Here is a 19,027-nt window from a genome sequence, read left to right on the forward strand (position 1 = left end):
CCGATCAGGCAGTAGCTGTGCACAGAGAACCCGAGTTAACGGGGCAGTTAAACTTTGGGGATATTGCATATCCTGAGAAAGATTCTATAAATCCCCTCCCCAATGACACAAGCAGCTCAATAGAGGATGCTATGTAAATGCAGCTATGTCACATCTTTCAGTGTTTGGATTTCTCCCTCAGGATTTCATGTTCCGGGTGCAGAGTGAGAAATGGAAACACAGAGAAATTCCAGCTCCAGACTGGGAAACAGGTGAAGGGATGGAGGATGGGACTGAAGCAGGGAGGAAATGAAGGAAGGAGAGACACAAGATATTTAATTTACTTTTTATTTTCACCATCTGACATTTATATTTGTATCTGATTTATTGACAGTTTGGTTGTGATGTTACAAAGTATAATCTCAGAATTCAATGACACATTCAGTAACATCCTGTTGTCAATGGGAGGTTTCTGACCCCAATCCCTGACCCAGACCCTAAACCCGGGGGTCATTGTGACGTCAGGGAGGCCCCGCCCCTTTAACAGCTGATTCTCGGGAAAAACAAACGCTCGAAAAAGTAATAAACAGGAAAAATCCCAAGGGAAGTATAATCTGAGGCCCCGAAGAAAGGATAAAGTTTCCCAGTGAATTTATTCCCAGTGAAGGTGTGGAGATGGGACTTGGTGTCCATGCTGTAAAATGAAACTGTCCCAGATTCATAACTGAGATAAACTCCCATCTTCCTAGGGATCAGACCGACAGGGAGAGAGGATCGAGAAGAGGAGTTTATATAAAACTGATCCTCATCCCGCCCCATGGTCCAGAATCCATTCTCTGGGATCAGACTGACCGGTCTCTTCCTCTCCACAGACTCTGAGGCTACTCCCAGATTCCAGCCCTGATTCTCCCCCACCTCCACCTCCCAGTAATGTCTCCCCGATGTGAATCCCTCTGATCCCAGGGCACAGAGACAGTCTGTAAACCTCTTCCCGGTGTCAGGGAGACTCCTCTGGGTCCGGGTCCGGGTCAGTCTGAAACTCTTCAGATCCTCAGAGACCTTGAGCCGGGGATTCGCTGTTTACACATCCAGGGTCACAGAGACTGGGAGAGAAACACAGAGAGTTAGAGACAGTCCCTGGTTGTGGGTCTGTGGGGGGTAGGGGGAGGTGTGTTGGGGGGGAGGGGGAGGTGTTTGTGTAGGAGTGGGAAGGGTGTGTGTGTGTGTGTTGTGTATGTGTGGGAGTGGGATGTGTGTGGGAGTGGGAGGGGGAATGTGTGTGGGAAAGGGAGGGGGAATGTGTGTTGGGGGGGAAGAGGGATGTGAGTGTGGGGGAGAGGGATTTGTGTGTGGGGGGGGGAGGGAGATGTGGGGGGAAGGGGGGAATGTATGTGGGGGGGAGGGGGATGTGTGTGGGGGGAGAAGGGGATGTGTGTGGAGGGGGAGGGGGACCCATATGTGGGGGAGGGAGGTGGATGTGTGTGGGGGTGAGGAGAGGAGGATGTGTTGGGGGGAGGGAAATGTATGTGTGAGGGGGGAGGAGGGCATGTGTAGGGGAAGGGGGACCAGTTTGCGGGGGTGGGAGAGGGATGTGTGTTGGGGGGGCGGGGAGGGGGACATGTGGCGGGGGGGAAGGGGGCAATGTGTGTTGGCGGAGAGGGGTCGTCTGTTGGGGGAGAAGGGTCGTATGTGTGGGGGTGGGGATTGGGGGACGTGTATGTGGGGGGCAGGGAGACGTGAGTGAGTGGTGGGAGGGGGAGGTTTGTGTGGGGGGAGGCTGACGTGTCTGTGAGGGGGCGAGGGGGACGTGTGTGTGGGGGGAGGGGTACGTGTGTGGTGCAGAGGGACTGTGAGTGGGGGGAGGGGGATGCGTGTTGCGGGAGGGGGATGTGTGTTGTGGGTGGGGTCATGTGTGTGGGGAGAGGGAAGTTTGTGTGGGGGAGGGGGAAGTGTGTGTGAGGGGCAGGGGTGGAGGGGAATATGTGTGTGGGGAGGGGGAAGTGTGTTAGGGATGGGACGGTGTGTGGGGGGAGGGGAATGTGTTTGGGAGGAGGGGGATGTGTGTGTGTGTGTGTGTGTGTGTGTGTGTTTGGGGGAGGGGGATGTGTGTGTCTGGGGGTTGTGATGTGGGAGTGTATGATGTAGGATGTGGCTGTGTCTGTGTGTGCATTGCAGGGCGTGTTTGTGTGTTAGAATGAGGGGTATGTGTAGAAGTGGGGAATGTGTGTGTGGGATAGGGATGTGTGTGTGGGGTGGTGAGTATGTTGGACAAGGGTGAACACGCTGCAGGATTTGTGTGTAGGGTTGGTGGTGAGATGAGGATGCAAGAGTGAATCGTGCATGTGAGAGAGTTCGGGAGGGGATTGTGTATTTGTGAGCTTTGGGTGTGAGGTTTAGAGTGAGGGGAATGTGTGTGGGAGGGATGTGTGCATTGAGCAGAAGAATATGGATCAGCATCAGTTTGAGGTGGGTAACAAATGTAGATCTTGAGAGTGATCCCAAATCCTGCAAATTTGTTCAACATGGAAAATAAATTATCCAAATTTATGTCTTTCATGGCGGCGGATTGTAAGGTGACTGTCTGCTGAAACTGCAAGCAGGAAGGCCACGCGACCAAGGAACGTAAAGAGGCCAAGAACTGTAATCTGTGCGGAGAGGCGGGCCACATGTACAACGCCTGCCCAAGACGAGGGGCCGCCACCTACGCACAGATGGCCGGAGGTGGCAACACGAGCCGTGGACCACCTAAGACCAGCAAGGTACCACAAAACAGCACGGGAACGGTGTCTGGAGGCACCCAGAAGGAAGGGCAGGCTGTAGCGGAGCAGACAGCGGGGAGGTGCAGCAGCCGATCCAAGCTCCTTCAGGACAGACGGAGGAAATGGAAGAGGAGGGATCAAAGGAGGCAAAGGATTGGATTACCGTGAAAAGCAGGAAGAGGAAACCTCCCAGAGCCACCCAGCGAAGGGGGAAGTGACACCTACACGACGAGGATACAGGCAGCTCTTCCGACGGTGAGGACGGGCGCAAGGAGGGTCGTCACCAGAGGAAGAGACAGAGCGCCACGGGGAAAAAGGAGGGCAGCACTGCCCAAGCAGGAAAAGACCATCCCTCTGAGGGGACGGGTAAAGGCCTCCCCCCACCCGGTGAGAAACATTAGGTACCCACCGGCCCACAGCTCCAGGTAACTGGGAGCAGCGGTCTGTAACAGCCCCGCTGTCAGATGGAGAACTGGACCATGCGGACCCTGGGCCCGACCCGAAGACACCAGAGCGGGGAAATGGTCCCAGGGTGGAGCCGGACAGCTACCTCAGCCCTGGGAGGGTCCAGCAGTTTGCCGTCACCACGGGGATGCACACAGCTACCCCAGAGGGGCAAGACCAGCAGCAAATGGACAGTTAACCTCATAAACTGTTAAAATGGGGGTAAAAATTGCCAGCATCAATGTGCGTAGCATCAAATCGGCTACACGATGTGTTTCTACGATGGCCTTCCTGGCCAACGTTAAAGCCGACGTCCTGTTTCTGCAGGAGTGTGGGATACCGCACCTCAGCAGCTACAGGAGATGGTCGAGCTTGTGGGCCCATGGGCCGTCAGTTTGGTCGGGGGGGCAACAATAGCTGCGCCTCCAGCCTGGGTATCCTGTTGAGAGGAAGCAACTTCACCATTTCCGAGGTTAAGGAGGTGGTGGGCGGGCACCTCCTCGTCGCCGACATCATGTACAGGAATGCTCCCCTGAGACTGATTAATGTGTACGCCCCAGTGGGTAAGAGTGAACGGTTGGCCGTCCTGCAGCAGCTTCCACTGTCGCTGGCTCCGTCCAGGCCGGTCATTCTGGCCGGAGACTTCAACTGTATCATTGATGCAGATGGACGATCCGGCGGGGGGGACAGTAAACTGGACGCCACGTCCAGAGCCCTGATGGACACGGTAAAAGATGCCAAGCTGCACGACGTCTTCAGCACCCCTGCAGATGAAGCGCAGCATAGATACACCTGGTCACGGGCAGACGGGTCTATCCGCTCAAGGAGAGATTACCTGTTTGTGTCCCGAACGCTCTCGGTCAGATTCACCGACGTCAAGCCGGTGTTCTTCTCTGACCACTGCCTCCAGCTGGCCGACTGTCATCTACAGGACGAGCAGCGGGCTGGTAAGGGAACGTGGAAGCTGAACACCAAGCTGTTGACCCCGGGAAACATTGCGGAGCTCAAGAGGGACTACGCAGGTTGGAGAACCGTGAAGCCCCTCTTTGAGTCCCCAGCGGACTGGTGGGAAACAGTAAAAGGGAACATCAAGAGGTTCTTCATCCTCAAAGGTGTTCAGGAAACGAGAGAGAGGCGGGGAAAACTGTCCCAGCTCCAGGAAGGTATGCAGAACCTGCTCCTGCTGCAGACGATGGGGGTGGATGTCACGGAGGACCTCAAGGAGGTGAAGGGCTAGCACGCCTCGCTCTTTGCCTCGGAGGCTTCCAAGATAATCTTCCGGTCCAGGGTCCGCTCGGTGGAGCAGGACGAGACGTGCTCACGTTTCTTCTTCCAGAAGGTGCACAAAGAGAGCTCTGTGCTCAGCAGCCTGAAGGAAGAAGATGGCTCGATAACGTCATCTCAGGCTGACGTCATGAGGATCAGTAAATCCTTCTACGCCAGTCTGTATGACTCGAAGCCAACCGACAGCGCGGCCTCCCAGTCGTTCCTGTCCTCTATCACGGAGGTCTTAGACGACAGAACACGGGAGAGGCTGGACCAGCCGCTATCTCTGGACGAGCTGACCAAGGCCCTCGAGTCCTTCGAAAAGAATAAAACTCCCGGAAGCGACGGCTTACCGGTCGAGCTCTATTCCGCTCTGTGGGACTTGATTGGCCAGGACCTGCTGGAGGTGTATGTCAGTATGCTTCGGGCAGGTACCATGAGTGAATCCATGAGGAAAGGCATCATCACCCTCATCTACAAGCGGAAGGGGGAGAGGGAGGAACTCAAAAATTGGAGACCAATCTCACTGTTGAATGCAGATTACAAAATCTTGTCAAAGGTCATCGCCAACCGGGTCAGGTCTGCTCTGGGATCAGTGACTCACCCTGACCAAACCTGTGCTGTACTGGACAGGAAGATCGCTGAGAGTCTCGCACTCCTCAGGGATACGATGAACTACGTGCAGGACAGAGGGTTGGACACCTGCCTGATCAGCCTGGACCAGGAGAAAGCCTTTGACAGGATATCACACAGGTATATGAGAGATGTTCTCTCCAAAATGGGCTTTGGGGAGGGAATCTGCAATTGGATCAGACTGCTCGACACCAACATTGTCAGTGCAGTCTCAATCAATGGGTGGGAATCAGATAGCTTCTCAGTCAGATCTGGAGTCAGGCAGGGCTGCCCCCTCTCTCCTGCCTTGTTTGTGTGCTGCATAGAGCCATTTGCCGAGTCCAGCAGGAAGGATGCGAGCCTGAGAGGGGTGACTATTCCTGGCAGCGGGGGCCTGCAGGTTAAGGCCTCCCTGTACATGGATGACGTCGCCGTTTTCTGCTCGGATCCGCTGTCCATGCGCAGACTCATGTGCATATGTGACCAGTTCGAACGGGCCTTGGGGGCCAAGGTAAACCGAGGCAGGAGTGAGGCCATGCTCTTCGGGAACTGGGCCGACCAATCCTCAATCCCCTTCACCATCAGGACCGACCACCTGAAGGTGCTGGGTATTTGGTTTGGGAGGGCTGGGGCATGCACCAAGTCTTGGGAGGAGCGTATCAGCAAAATGAGGCAGAAACTGGGCAGATGGAAGCTACAGTCGCTCTCCATTGCGGGGAAAAACCTGGTCATCAGGTGTGAGGCACTGTCATTGCTATTATACGTGGCACAGGTCTGGCCTATTCCCAGAACCTGTGCCGCTGCAGTCACCCGGTCCATCTTCCAGTTTATATGGAGATCAAAGATGGACTGGGTCCGAAGGGATCGCTGTACAAAGGTCTGGGCAACGGGGGAAAAAACACACCCAATGCCACCCTCACCCTGATGGTTACCTTTGTGTTTGGCTGCATCAAGCTGTGCGTGGATCCCCGATACGCAAACACCAAGTGTCACTACGTACTGAGGTTCTACCTGTCCCCGGTGTTGCGAAGGATGGGCCTGGCCTCGCTGCCGCGGAACGCTCCGAGTAGTTGGACTGTTCCGTATCACCTGTCCTTCGTGGAGAAGTTTATGAAGAAAAACACCTTTGACCACAAGTCCATCAGGAAGTGGTCAGCACGTAGTGTCCTTGAGACCCTTCGGGAAAAGGAGAGGGCGGATCCTATCGAGCGGTTCCCTGAGCAGACTGTCAAAGCCATTTGGCAGAATGCCTCATCGCCAGAACTTTCCAACAAGCACCAAGACATGGCTTGGCTGGTGGTGAGAGGGCTCTGCCTTTGAGATCCTTTATGCACACCCGGACTCTCAGCCGCATCGCACGCTGCCCTCGAAGCGGCTGCAGGGGGGAACAAGACTGTCACACACCTCCTTCTGGAATGTGCCTACGCAGAAGACGTCTGGAGAGGAATGCAGTGGTGTTTGTCGAGGTTCGTCCCAAGCAGCGCCGTGACGCGGGACTCCATGCTCTACGGCCTGTTCCCCGGGACGCACACCGAGACGAACATCAACTGTGCCTGGAGGATCATTAACTCGGTGAAGGACGCTCTCTGGGCGTCCGAAACCTGTAGATCTTCCAGCTGAAGGAGTTGACCCTGACTGAGTGTTGCAGACTGGCACATTCCAAGGTCCAGGACTACATGTTGAGGGATGCGCTGAAGCTTGGGGCAGCTGGCGCCAAGGCGCGGTGGGGAAAGATCACTGTGTAAAGTCTGCCTGCCTAACGAAGAACAGGGGGCCCATTCAGTCATTTGGGCTCTGCTGACGCCTCAGCTAAACATATGAACATATGATTGAAAAATGTACAGACCTGTATATAAAAATGATAAATTCTGATCTCTGTATGTTAATGTTTACATATGTATGGCATGGCCAACTGTACAGACCATCAAATTATTTTATGAATAAAGTATATTTTTGAAATAAAAAAAGTCTTTCATGTCTCCAAACATTTTCAAATCCACTGCTTTACTCTTATCAAAGCCTAATTCGGATTTCTCTCTCCGTTTACATCCAATGGGATATAGCTCCAGCTGCCTCAGTGAGAACAAGCTCCTGTTTGTGGGAGTCCCACTGTCATTCATTATTTTTCAATATCATGGGGGAGTGAAATGGGTTTTCACAAAATTGAAATTGGAAATGCTGAATCTGATCTCAAATTACCAATTAAATCTCCTGAAATCCAATGTCATCGAAAGGAATTCAGCTGGCCCTGGGTAGACTGAGGTAGGGGTCATTGGGAAAGAGCTTTATTGAAACAGTGGAGACAGGTCAGAGAATGTTCACTTGGTCGGTTCCTGGGATGAAGCAGTTCCCTTGTGATGGAAGGGTTCAGGCTGGGGCTGTACTCATTGGAGTTTAGAGGAACGAGAGGTTCTTATTGAAGTGTATAAGATGGTGAAGGTGTTGACAGAGTAGACATTGAGAGGCTGTTTCCCATCGTGGGGGAACCTGGGAAAGTAAGTTCAAAGTAAGGGCCCTGCCAATTAACATGGAGATGGGGAGGGATTTTGTGTCTCGGGATCATTAATCTTTGGAATTCTCTCCCCCTTGAGAGCAGTGGAGCCCAGTTCATTGAATATATTGGAAGCTGAGTTAAACAGGTTTTGGATCAATGAGGGAGTTGAAGGTTGTGGGAGTCAGGCAGGAAAATGGAGTTAAGGTCACAATCAGATCAGCCGCCATCTTTATGAATGACAGGGCAAGCTCTCGGGGTCACTCCTGCTCCTGTTTCTGATGTACAATGTTCACATGGGATTTTCACATGGACATTGCTTTGAGTTGTCAGCTTTTAAGTTTCTTTCCTTCATGTGTATTAAAAAATAAGTGTTGAACTCACTTTCACATTAATAAATTCCCTTCCACTCTGGAAACAGAAATAATAAACAAACTGAAGAATTTAGAGTCAAAGAGTTGTACAGCACGGAAACAAATATCTGCTGATCAGATATCCTCAATTAATCTGATTCCATATACCGGCATTTGACCCATATCTCTCTAAAACCTTCCTATTCATATACCCAGTTAAATGCCTTTTGAATGTCATAACTGTACCAGCTTCCATCACTTCCTCCGGCAGCTCTTTCCATACATAGTCGGTAGCGTACGTGAAAACGTTGACCCTTAAATCCCTTTTAAATCTTTCGCCTCTCTCCCCCCAACCCCCCTCCATTCACCTTAAACTTTTAGACTCATGTACCTAGGAGTGAGCTTTGTTCGTTTACCTTATCCATGCCCCTCATGATTTTAATGGATCGAGTGAAAACAGTGATCGCTCTGCTTGGGGTGGTCTCGAACCACCAGCTTTTCCGTTAACAGCCGAACACATTGATCAAGAGCGCCTCAGAGACAAGAGAGCCAGTAGCTGGAATGATCCCTCATGATTTTATAAATCTCGAAATGGTCACCCCTCATCGGAGAGTGGAGGAAGGGGGAGGGTCTCCTTTAGACCTAGTGGGAGCAGCCCCACACCCTACCTTACGCACCCCCCCCTCACCATGAGCTGGAGGAGGTGGGGGAGAAGCAGCTCAGATGGAACAAAGGGTGGGACGTTCGATATAATGACCCCCTGAGCAACTACCTCCAGAGGGTCAACAGGTGAGAACGTCCTACCTTTCTCTAGGGCAAGGTAGACCGCCTGCCCAGTCAGTCTTCAGGGAGAACACCACGCCGTATTCCACATGATGTAACCTTGTTAACCAGTCTACTACTGGAACCTTGTCAGACACCTCACTGATGTCCACATGGATAACATGCACTGCACCGCCTTCATCAATCATTTCAGTCAGTTCTTCAAAACATTCAATCCGAGCAATCTGGTGAGGGGGGTGGGACCCAGACAGAGAATGAGAAGAAGGATCCATTTGAGGCTGAGTAAAGGAGCAAATAGTCAAGGCAGGCAGGGGCAAAGCAAAGGTGGATATGGTAATAATCGATACAGGACTGGCACCACTTCCAAACAATCTGTGAGGCCTGGAACCTGACAATGCAGCCTCTGTCTGTCCCGGGACCTCGTGACTGAATTGTCCCAGCTGCTGGATCGGGCCCTGAGAGCTGAGGAAGTGAGGGCCCTTCCTCTTCTGGTGTCTGAGAAGGGGACAGCTGTGTGGAACCTCGATGTGTTTGGCTTCTTCCAGGGGGCCACTGGGGATCTGTGTGGGATCTCTCAGTCACCCACCCACAAATGGATCAGTGCCATCTGTACAAGATCTCAGCAGTTGCTCTCGTTTCCCCACGTCAAGGTCAGTCCTTCAGCCCAGGCAGTAGGATTCAGGAACATCGCTGTCTTCCCCCAGGTACAGGGCACCATCAGCTGTAGTCATGTCCCATTGAGAGGGCGATATGACAATGCAGTGGAGTTCATCAATAGGAAGTGCTTCCAATCCATTAGTATGCAGATTGTCTGGAATCACCAGTTCCACTTCCTGAAGGTGTGTCCCCAGTACCCTGGGAGCTGCCATGGTTTCTACACCCTGGAGCACTCTCATGTCCCTGCTGTGTTTGAGGGCCCAGGTGTCCTACAAGCTGGTTCCTAGGAGACAAGGGCTACCCACTGTGGTCCTGTCTGATGACACCATTCCACACTCCCATGACTGAGTAAAAACAACCTATTGCTTTCGTTTTATCCCTGGGTTCTGAGAAGACTTTGGAACAGGATGGCTGTGTACAGCAGTGTTCCTGAGAAGTGGATAATGGACTTAGTGAGTCACATTATATTGGAGTGAAATGTTAATTTCAGTCCCAGACCCACAGTGTTGGGACGAAACCTGAGGAGAGGTTATTTAAGCTGAATATTTTGAGGATGTGTGGTAGCTCCAGGACAAAGCTATCACAGTTCCATCCATGAACTGAATGGCACTAAGTTACCTGTGAGGGGAGGAAGTGGTCCAGATTGTTAATCCAGATGCCCAGGTAATGTTCTGGGGACACATAAGTACTTGGAGCAGGAGGAGGCCATCTGGCCCTTTGACCCTGCCCCACCATCCAATAAGATCATGGCTGATCTTTCTGTGGTCTCAGCTCCACTTACCTGCCCTGTCACCATAAACTTTAATTCCTTTTTTGTTCAAAAATGTATCTATCTTACCTTAAAAAAATATTTTCTGAGGAAGCCTCAGCTACTTCATTGGGCAGGGAATTTTTAGATTCACAACCCTCTGGGTGAAGAAGTTGCTTTTCAGTTCAGTCCTAAATCTGCTCTCCCTAATGTTGAGGCGATGTCCTCTTGTTCCAGCTTCCCCTGCCAGTGGAAACATCCTCTCTACTTCTATTTTATCTATTCCCTTTATAATTTTATATGTTTCTATAAGATCTCTCCTCACATTTCTAAATTGCAATGAATATAATCCCCAGTCTACTCAGTCTCTCCCTTTTAGCCAACTCCCTCAAATCCGGAAACAACCTGGTAAACTTCCTCTGCAACCTCGCTAGTGTCAGTACATCCTTTCTCAAGTAAGGAGACCAAAACTACACACAGTACCCCAGATGTAGCCTCACCTACACCCTATACAGCTACAACTTAAGCTTCCTGCTTTTAAACACAATCCCTTCAGCAATGAAGAACAAAATTCCATTTGCCTTCTTAATTACCTTTTACATCTGCAGACCAACCTTCTGTGGTTCATGCACAAGGACACCCAGATCCCTCTGCACAGCAACATGCTGCAATTTTTCACAATTCAAGTAATAGTACTTTTTACTGTGATTCCTTCCAAAATGAATGACTTCACATTTATTTACATTGTACTCCATCTGCCAGACCCTTGCCTGCTCACTTAAACTATGTCCCTCTGCAAAGTTTCACAGTCCTCTGCGCACTTTGTTCTACTGCTCATCTTGGGGCCATCACAAACTTTGACACACTACACATGGTCCCTAACTCCAAATCATCTGTGTAAATTGTAAATAATTGCAGTCTCAACATACCCCTGAGGCACACCGCTAGTCACTGATCGTCAGCCAGAAAAGCACTCATTTATCCCCACTCTTTTCTTCCTGTTGGTTAACCAATCCTCTGTACATACCAGTACATTGCCGATGCCTTGCATCTTTATCTTATGCAGCAGCCTTTTGTGCTGCACCTTGTTAAATGCCTTTTGCAAATCTAGTTACACCACATCTACTGGGTTACCGTTGCCCGTCATGCTCGTAAAGTCTTCATAGAATTCCAGTAGATTGGTTAAGCGTGGCTTGCCCTTCATGAATCCATATTGCCTCTGCCCAAGGGGACAATTTTCATCTAAATGCCTTGCCAGCTCTTCCACAATAACAGACTCAAGCATTTTCCCCAATACTGAAGTTAAGCTAACCAGTCTACAATTCCCCATCTTTTATCTACCTCTCTTTTTAAACAGTGACATCACATTTGCTGTTTTCCAATCTGCTGGACCTGCCCCAGTGAAATTTGGAAAATTACCACAAGTTCATTTGCTATTTCTCCCACCATCTCTTTTAGTGCTCTGGGAGACATCCCATCAGGGCCAGGAGACTTGTCTACCATGAGCTCCATGAGATGCCCAATGCCACCACTTCTGTGATAATGATTGTTTCCAGGTCCTCGCCTACCTTCATCTCTTTGTCAATTACTGCCATGTTATTTGTGTCCTCCACTGTGAATCTCTCCTGTTCAAACAAATCCAATCCAATCAATATCAGGAGCAATTTCAAAAGTTGCTAACAACATTAATCCCCTGTCAAAAAATAATCCATTGATTATGAAGTGCTCAGGAATCCCCAGGAAATAACATGGAGCTATGTAACAGCAAGGTCTTTCTCAGTCTCTTATCAACACATTTTATTTCCCTGTTTCACTCCCCTCTTTCTGCTCTCACACTGAAGCTACAGCCTTTCCTGTTGCTGATGGACACACAATATTTTGTTCAGCTCAGCATTATTTCCACAACAGCCCAGCCCAGGGGCAGCAACCATTTTGCTGAAGAGACTTTCAAGAAAAAAAATGGCTAAAATAGAAAATAATCTGAATGACCAGGTGAGAATTCAGCATTTCTCAGCCAATTGCCCTGTAAATTGTCACATGAGTCTACTGAATGTATAATTTCCATATAACAGTAAATAAAGCACACGTACTGAATGTGAGTCACACAGTCATACAGCACAGGAGAGACCCTTCAACCCACTGGTCTTGCACTACAGGAATCACACTTGCCAGTTCTTGGCCCAGAGCTTTGGATGCTATGACGTTTCACATGCTCATTCATATACTTTTATAAAAGTTGTGTGATTCCCCCTCTCATGCCCTCCCAGGCAGTGAGTTCCAGATTCCCATCACCCTCTGGGGGAGAAAGGGTTTCCTCAAATACTCCTGAAACCTCTTACCCTTCAGCTTAAAACTAAATCCCCTCATTATTGACTCTGCTATTAAGGAGAACATCTGCTTCCTCTCCCTCTTCAGTCTTCCCTGCTCTAAAGAAAACAACTCAAGCCTATCCAACCTCTCTTCATAACCAAAGTGTTCCAACCCAGACAACATCCTGATGAATCTCCTCTGCACCCCCTCCAATGCAATCACATACTTTCTATTGTGAGGAGATCAGAACTGCACTCAGTACTTCAGCTGTGGCCAAACCAAAATCCTGTACAGCTTCAACATAACCTCCCTGCTCTTATCATCTGTGCCTCAACTGATAACGGGGAGCACCTTGTTAACTGCCCTATTAACATGTTCAGCCATTTTCACTGATCTATGGATAAGCACCGTTAGATCCCTCTGAGCTTGACAGTGTCCTGTCATTCATTAACTACCCCCTTGTCTTGTTACTTCTTCCAAAGTGCATCACCTCACAGTTTTCAGGATTAAGTTCCATCTGCTATTGATCTGCCCATTTGACCAATGCATCATGATCAAACAGCCCCATCTCTGACATGATGCTGGGGGGAGCATTCCTGCTGAAGTAGGTTGTTGGGCCGAGGACACAGACGTGAGGAGCTGCTGTTGTGAAGGCCAGCGGTGGAGATGATCCACCTCCAAATAATCACAACTATCTTCCAATGTGTTCAGTACAATTCCCACCAGTGGAGAATTCCGCCTGATTCCCATTGACTCCTGTTTCACTGGGGCTTCTTGGTGTCACACTTGGTCACATGCTGCCTTGATGTCAATGACATTCAAGGCCAGATTAATCCAGGTTTCTGGATAATTGAGTGCTTAAATATACTCTCTTTGATATTTGTATACATAACAATTTAAATTATAAATTATAATCAGCACAAAGGAACTGGTCTGACCTTTATTCGGTTTAATGGCCTCCACTATTTCTGTCCACATTGGAAACGGTAAAAGGATGTTGGATTTTTCAGTCGACAGGACATTATCAATCGTATCGTTAATCCTGTAAATATTAAACAGTTTATCATAAATTCACCAGAAAGACTTTCCTGAATAACTTCATTAATTTTCAATCAGTTGCAGTAAAGTGCTTGTCCTACCTCCTCCTCCGAGATACTTCCTCCTGAAATAAACCAAACACCAATCTGAGTTGACAGAGTCTGTATCCAGAAAGCAACAATTACACTCACATTGTTACATCCTATTAAGAGCTGTCATTTTTTAAAAAACACTAATACATGGGGTATGAGTGTCACTGGCTTAACCAACATTCCTTACCCATCCCAACAGTGATCTAATTGCTGGGTCTGGAGGCATATGGAGACCAGACCAGGGAAGGACAGTAGATTGTCTTCCCTGATGGATGTTAGTGAATCAAATGGTTTTACAACAATCGACAATGTTTACATGGTCACCATTAGGTGATCCTTTCTAAAAAATGTCAGGTATGTTTTGTTGAAGTTAACTTTCACCATCTATGAAAACTAGTCCAGCAGCATTACCACTACACCCACCATCTCCCCTGTTCTCATTGTTGCGAACATGGAGTAGAAAGAGGATATTACACGAAGGATACTGAAGACCAGGAGAAAATATTTTAAAAAGCAACAAGTGCAAAAGTTAATTGGTGATATTAAGCGACTCGATAAAACAGAAGATCTGATTCAGATGTTGAAAAGATGACAGAGTGGATTTGCTGGATTCAATGAAGATGCTGCCACTTGGAGGGAATCTGAAAATACGGATCCGTAAAAGTAATCATGGAACAAATAAATCCAAAGGGAAGTTCAGAACCAATTTCTTTGTCAAGAAAGTGATGAGAATGTGGAATCCACTGTCACACAGTGTGATTGAGACAAATGTATTGAACAGGAATGTGGAGAAACCCATGAGGGAGAAAGGAGCAGAGGGAGATAGTGACGGGGGAATGAAGGAGGATGGGTGTCTGCATCATGCTGGGACTGTTCACAGTCACACTTTCACTGAAATATAATCCCTCACCTTCAGAAATATCACTCCGTCTGTGTGTTGCAGTTGTTTCTCCAACTTTGAGAGCTTGTTCTGAATAGAATTTAAATTCTCTTGAATTTCTTGAAGATGTTCCTCCATTGGTTTGAGAATGTTTTCCTCTTGTTCCCTGAGATCTCGGAGTAAACTCTGCTCTTTCTCAGTCAGCATCTGGTGCATTTTAGTGAACTCGGATTTGATGTGGGTCTGCAGGCTGCTGGATTCCTCCTGTGAAATGAAACACCAACACAATATTTTTCCATGAAAAAACACAAATGGCCAAATCTAATGTTGAAGCCGAACCCAGGGAGATTTTACCTGAATTTGAGAAATCTGCTGTTTCTGCTGCTGCTCCATTTCTAGAGCTGCTGATTTCTTCCCTGTGAGAGATTCCAAGGAAGATTTCACCCGATCCTGGGATTGCGAGAGAAAAGCAATGAAAGTGTTATACCATGAAAATGTGATGAAATAGTTGGAGGATGGAATCGGTTTCCTTTTACCTTGTAGATTCCAACAGCTTCTTTAATCGGCATGAAGTTGTGAGATTTGTGTTCCCGGGAATCTCTACAAACCAGACACATCAATTTCTTGTCAGTTTTACAAAACAGTTTCAGTTCTTCCTGATGTTCCTCACACTGATGTTTACTTTCCTTCTCTTGTGGATTCAGATTTAATGTTCGAGCTTTCTCGGCCAGATTCGCTAAGGCCCGGTTTCCTCTGAGGGATCTGTCCGGAAACTCCTGTCTACATTCCGGGCAGGAGTTTATCTCCTGCTTTTTCCAACTCTGGGTGATACAGGAGCGGCAGAAGTTGTGTCCACAATCCAGTGAAACTGGATCGGTGAAGAAATCCTGACAAATGGGACAAACTGCCTCCTCAGTCAGTCTCAGGACCTGCTGTCTGAAAGCCATGTTCACCCTCAGCACTTCCTGATGCAAACCCCTTTCAGTTCCAATGTCCCTGCGCTGCTGAACACATTCAGCTCAGGCAGCACCGAGATGGTGATAGTTCATACAGAGCTTCCTTTCTGTATCCACCGGCACCGTCCATCGCAGAGTCTCGGACTAATTCGCCGTCGGCTGGATGTGACTGGAGCAGCTCCCTCGGGTAAACTTTCCCCAAGATGGAATTAAACGGCACTTGAAAGCGACGCGATTTCTGTTGAGAAAACTTTGCGATGTCTCACCTTTGACCGTTTACAGAAAGGAAGAGGATGGCAGCTTCCGGAACAAGTTTACAACTTCAGTGAGAAATTACAATTGCAGCATTTCGGAAACTGTCACCGGGTGAAGAATATTTTAATCTGAAATCATTTCTTCATCCCCCCCCCCCCCCCCCCCCCACGGATGGGGAAAGCAGGACCCCTCGCTAACATTGGGAATGTTTTGGTCCGATATAATCCGGAATGTGGGTTATTGGAATGAAAGAAATTCTGGAGGGAAGTTGTGAAAGAAAATGCACTTACAGAAAATGTGAGAGAAAGTGCCCAGCGAGAGGCCACTCAGCCGGTCACTGATGGAGAAACTGGAAAAGTGAGCGTCAGTGTCATCCCACCTTCCCCCTTTTGGGATGTGGCCCTGTAAGGTGGGGTACATTTCCCAGTATGTTTAAACCTCGAGGGTTTCTGCCCCCATTCCGTTTTCAGGAAATGAGTAGCAGACCCCAAACTCCCAAACCTGAGTGAAAAATATTCTCCCTACATTCTCTCCCCCGATCTCTGTTGGAACATAACTCACTGAAGAAAATTACATTTTATTTTTGGTGGTGGTTGTTAAGCTCCTGGCCCTTCCATCAAGTGTTTTGTTCTGGCAAGTCCATATGAATGACATTCATTTTATCACATTATCGTTTCAACATGAGCTTTCTGTCCACTTCCCTCCTGTGATTTGTCGTGCTTAATGTTACTGCAAAACTCAGGAGGAGATGGTGGGAATATGACTGGACCAGTAATCCCGACTGCTCATCGGGTCATGCAGCTTGGAAATAACTTGTCCATCCCGACCAGATATCCTGGACTGATCTGGTCCCATTTTGGCAGCATTTGGGTCATGTCTGTCTAAACCCTTCCTATTCAGGTACATCTCCAAATGCCTTTTAAATGGTGTGATTGTGCCAGCCTCCACCACATCCTTTGACAGCTTGTTCCATACACACACTGCCCTCTGCATGTTACTCAGGCCCCTTTTGAATCTTCCCCCTCTCACCCTGCACCTATGCCCTTTAGTTTTGAACTCCCCTACCCTGGCTATCCGCCCTCTCCATGCTCCTCTGTAGGGTTGCCCCTCAGCCTCTGCCGCTCCAGGGAGGGAAGGCCCCGCCTGTCCCTGTGGCTCAGGACCTCCACTCCCAACAACATCCCTATGAAACGTTTCTGAACCATTTCAAGTTTAGCAGCATCTTTCCTGCAGCAGGGAGACCAGAGTTGAGTGCAATATTCTCAAAATGGCCACACCACTTTGAATATTCTCATGATATTTGAACCCTGTGGAGGATCTGGGTTCAAATCTCATGAGAATATTAATTCAATTTATAAATCAGGAGAGTGAAGCTTGTCTTAGTCATGGTCACCCATCCGGTTTCACTAATGTCCTATAGGGGACCAATCTGCCATCCTTACCTTCCATGTGACTCCACATGTACCAATGTCTTGTACAGCTGTGACATGATGTCCTAACTCCTGAACTCAATGCACTGACCAATGAAGGCAAACATACCAAACACTGCCTTCACCATCCTGTCTATGTTGTTCAGGAAATGGTGCATGGTAAGGTGAGGCTGAAATCAGCCATGGGAGATACCGTTGGGGTGGTGTTGGTAATTACTGTGGTGAGTTGGTCAGATATGGTTAGAATCTTCATTGGGGTCTCATGCCGAGATTCCCTCCTGGACATAGACTTAACAAAAAGGTAAGATTCTCCCAATTTCCCTGAAGTTTCTACCGGTACATTTGTATATAATGATGCTGGAGCATGAGCATTTGCATTTTGGAGAACAGAAAATGTCCAATTCTAATCGGATTGCAGCATTAGAGGGATATGGAGGCTGGTGAGGAGCACTGATGAGGTTTGCAGAGTGGTTGGATAAAGTGGTTGAACTGATGAGGTGTCAGCAATAGAGATAGAAAGTATAAAACCAATATCATCATGATGAGACTTTAGAAGCTCTGGTTTGGGTACAATGGAAATTTTGTGTCCATTACCTTCACCAGACCTCTTGGATGGAGTTTATACTCTTCCTGACCCTGCTCCCTTGACAGATAAAGCAATGCCTTAACCCAGGCCATCTGAGTGGGTCATCAATGCTCCCCTGCAGATGCAGGACCACCTCCGTGTGATCACATGTTCCTTCCAGCAGAGGGCAGTCTCCAGGCACAGGCCAGCAATGGGGGTGATTGCTGGATCAGAGGAGGGCACGAAGGGGCCATTCACACATCCCAAAGGTGACAGGCTCTAGTCCTGTTGCTGTGGGCAAGGGAAGTCCTCTCTGAGGTGACAGGCCCTGACATTTCTCTGTGTGTGTCCCTGTTTTGTTCAGCAATGATATCTTTAGACTGAATTCTTCTTCGTTTAGAACTCCATCTACCTCCCTCCTGGCTTGAAGCTCAGCACATTGGTTCACCTCACAACTAGTTACATTATTACACAAGGAGAAACAGCAGACTTTTTAAACAACAAAGACAGATCTTCCATTGCAGCATGATGGATATACACAAAATATTTAAATACCTTCCACCTTTAAGTCTATGTTATCCCCAATGTGCTGTGACTGCACTGTGATTCTGCTCCATTCAGCTTATCCTGTCCCTTCAGGCACATTTTCAGCTGCTTTCCCATTCTCCTGTCTCCTGAATCCACAACATTTTAGCATTTGATACATCTTGACATTTTAACGCAAGGATCAAGACGTCAGTGCCAGACTAAGTCTAGGAAACCCAGTTATCTCCCTATTTCCAGATCAACAGGGACTCCAGTTTTAAAGCATGATCGAGGTTCCAGTGTTGCTTATTTCTGGAGAGAGAAAGGAGATGATCAGGGTCTCTCTCTCCCTCTCTCTGTGCTGATTGGATCTGTTCCTGTGCTTTGATCACAGTTTGATTTTTGAGCTCCCTGTGTGTGGCCCTGATTGCTCAGTGGGTCAATGCACCGACTGCTGTGATACTGAACCATGCAGAGCAGGGAGGCGCCCCAGCCTGGACTGAGGGATCTGCTCTCAGGCACAACAGTGATGGGGAGACAGCAGCTGGCACAGAGTAACTGAGGGAAGGGCGATCGCTGACAGATTATTCTCTGTTACGGACAGCACAGAAACAGTCCATTACATCCAGTTCTCCAGCCTCTGCTTGTTAAAACCCATCAACATCCTCCATTTCTCCAGAAATTCCTCTCAATGACACGATGCATCAGTGAGCCCCACATTCTCACCAATCTCTGGGAAAAGACATTTCTCACAAACTAACACTTGGTTTCCTCTTCATTTTTGGCAACTCCTTCCCACCAGATGAAACCAGTTTAATGTTCCATTCAGCCCCCCCATTAAAGCAAGACCATCCTGTCAGCAGCTGAAAATGTGTTGCTGAAAA

At 48.5% G+C, this 19,027-nt stretch overlaps 1 pseudogene across 1 annotated transcript; it reads right to left on the minus strand.

Annotated features, from left to right (window-relative positions):
* Positions 1–319: 319 nt before the first annotated feature.
* Positions 320–18,782, minus strand: LOC122541453 (nuclear factor 7, brain-like; annotated as a pseudogene). The gene is made up of 6 exons (XR_015753019.1): positions 14,949–18,782; positions 14,767–14,862; positions 14,443–14,676; positions 13,542–13,564; positions 13,341–13,444; positions 320–1,082 (listed from the first exon to the last, which is right to left on the minus strand). The product of XR_015753019.1 is annotated as a nuclear factor 7, brain-like (transcript).
* Between the last annotated feature and the right edge of the window lie 245 nt (positions 18,783–19,027).

Source organism: Chiloscyllium plagiosum, unplaced genomic scaffold (genome assembly GCF_037043375.1).
Source record: "Chiloscyllium plagiosum isolate Xiang-an unplaced genomic scaffold, Cpla_swu_hap1 HiC_scaffold_35, whole genome shotgun sequence".
In the NCBI taxonomy this organism is placed as follows: domain Eukaryota; kingdom Metazoa; phylum Chordata; class Chondrichthyes; order Orectolobiformes; family Hemiscylliidae; genus Chiloscyllium; species Chiloscyllium plagiosum.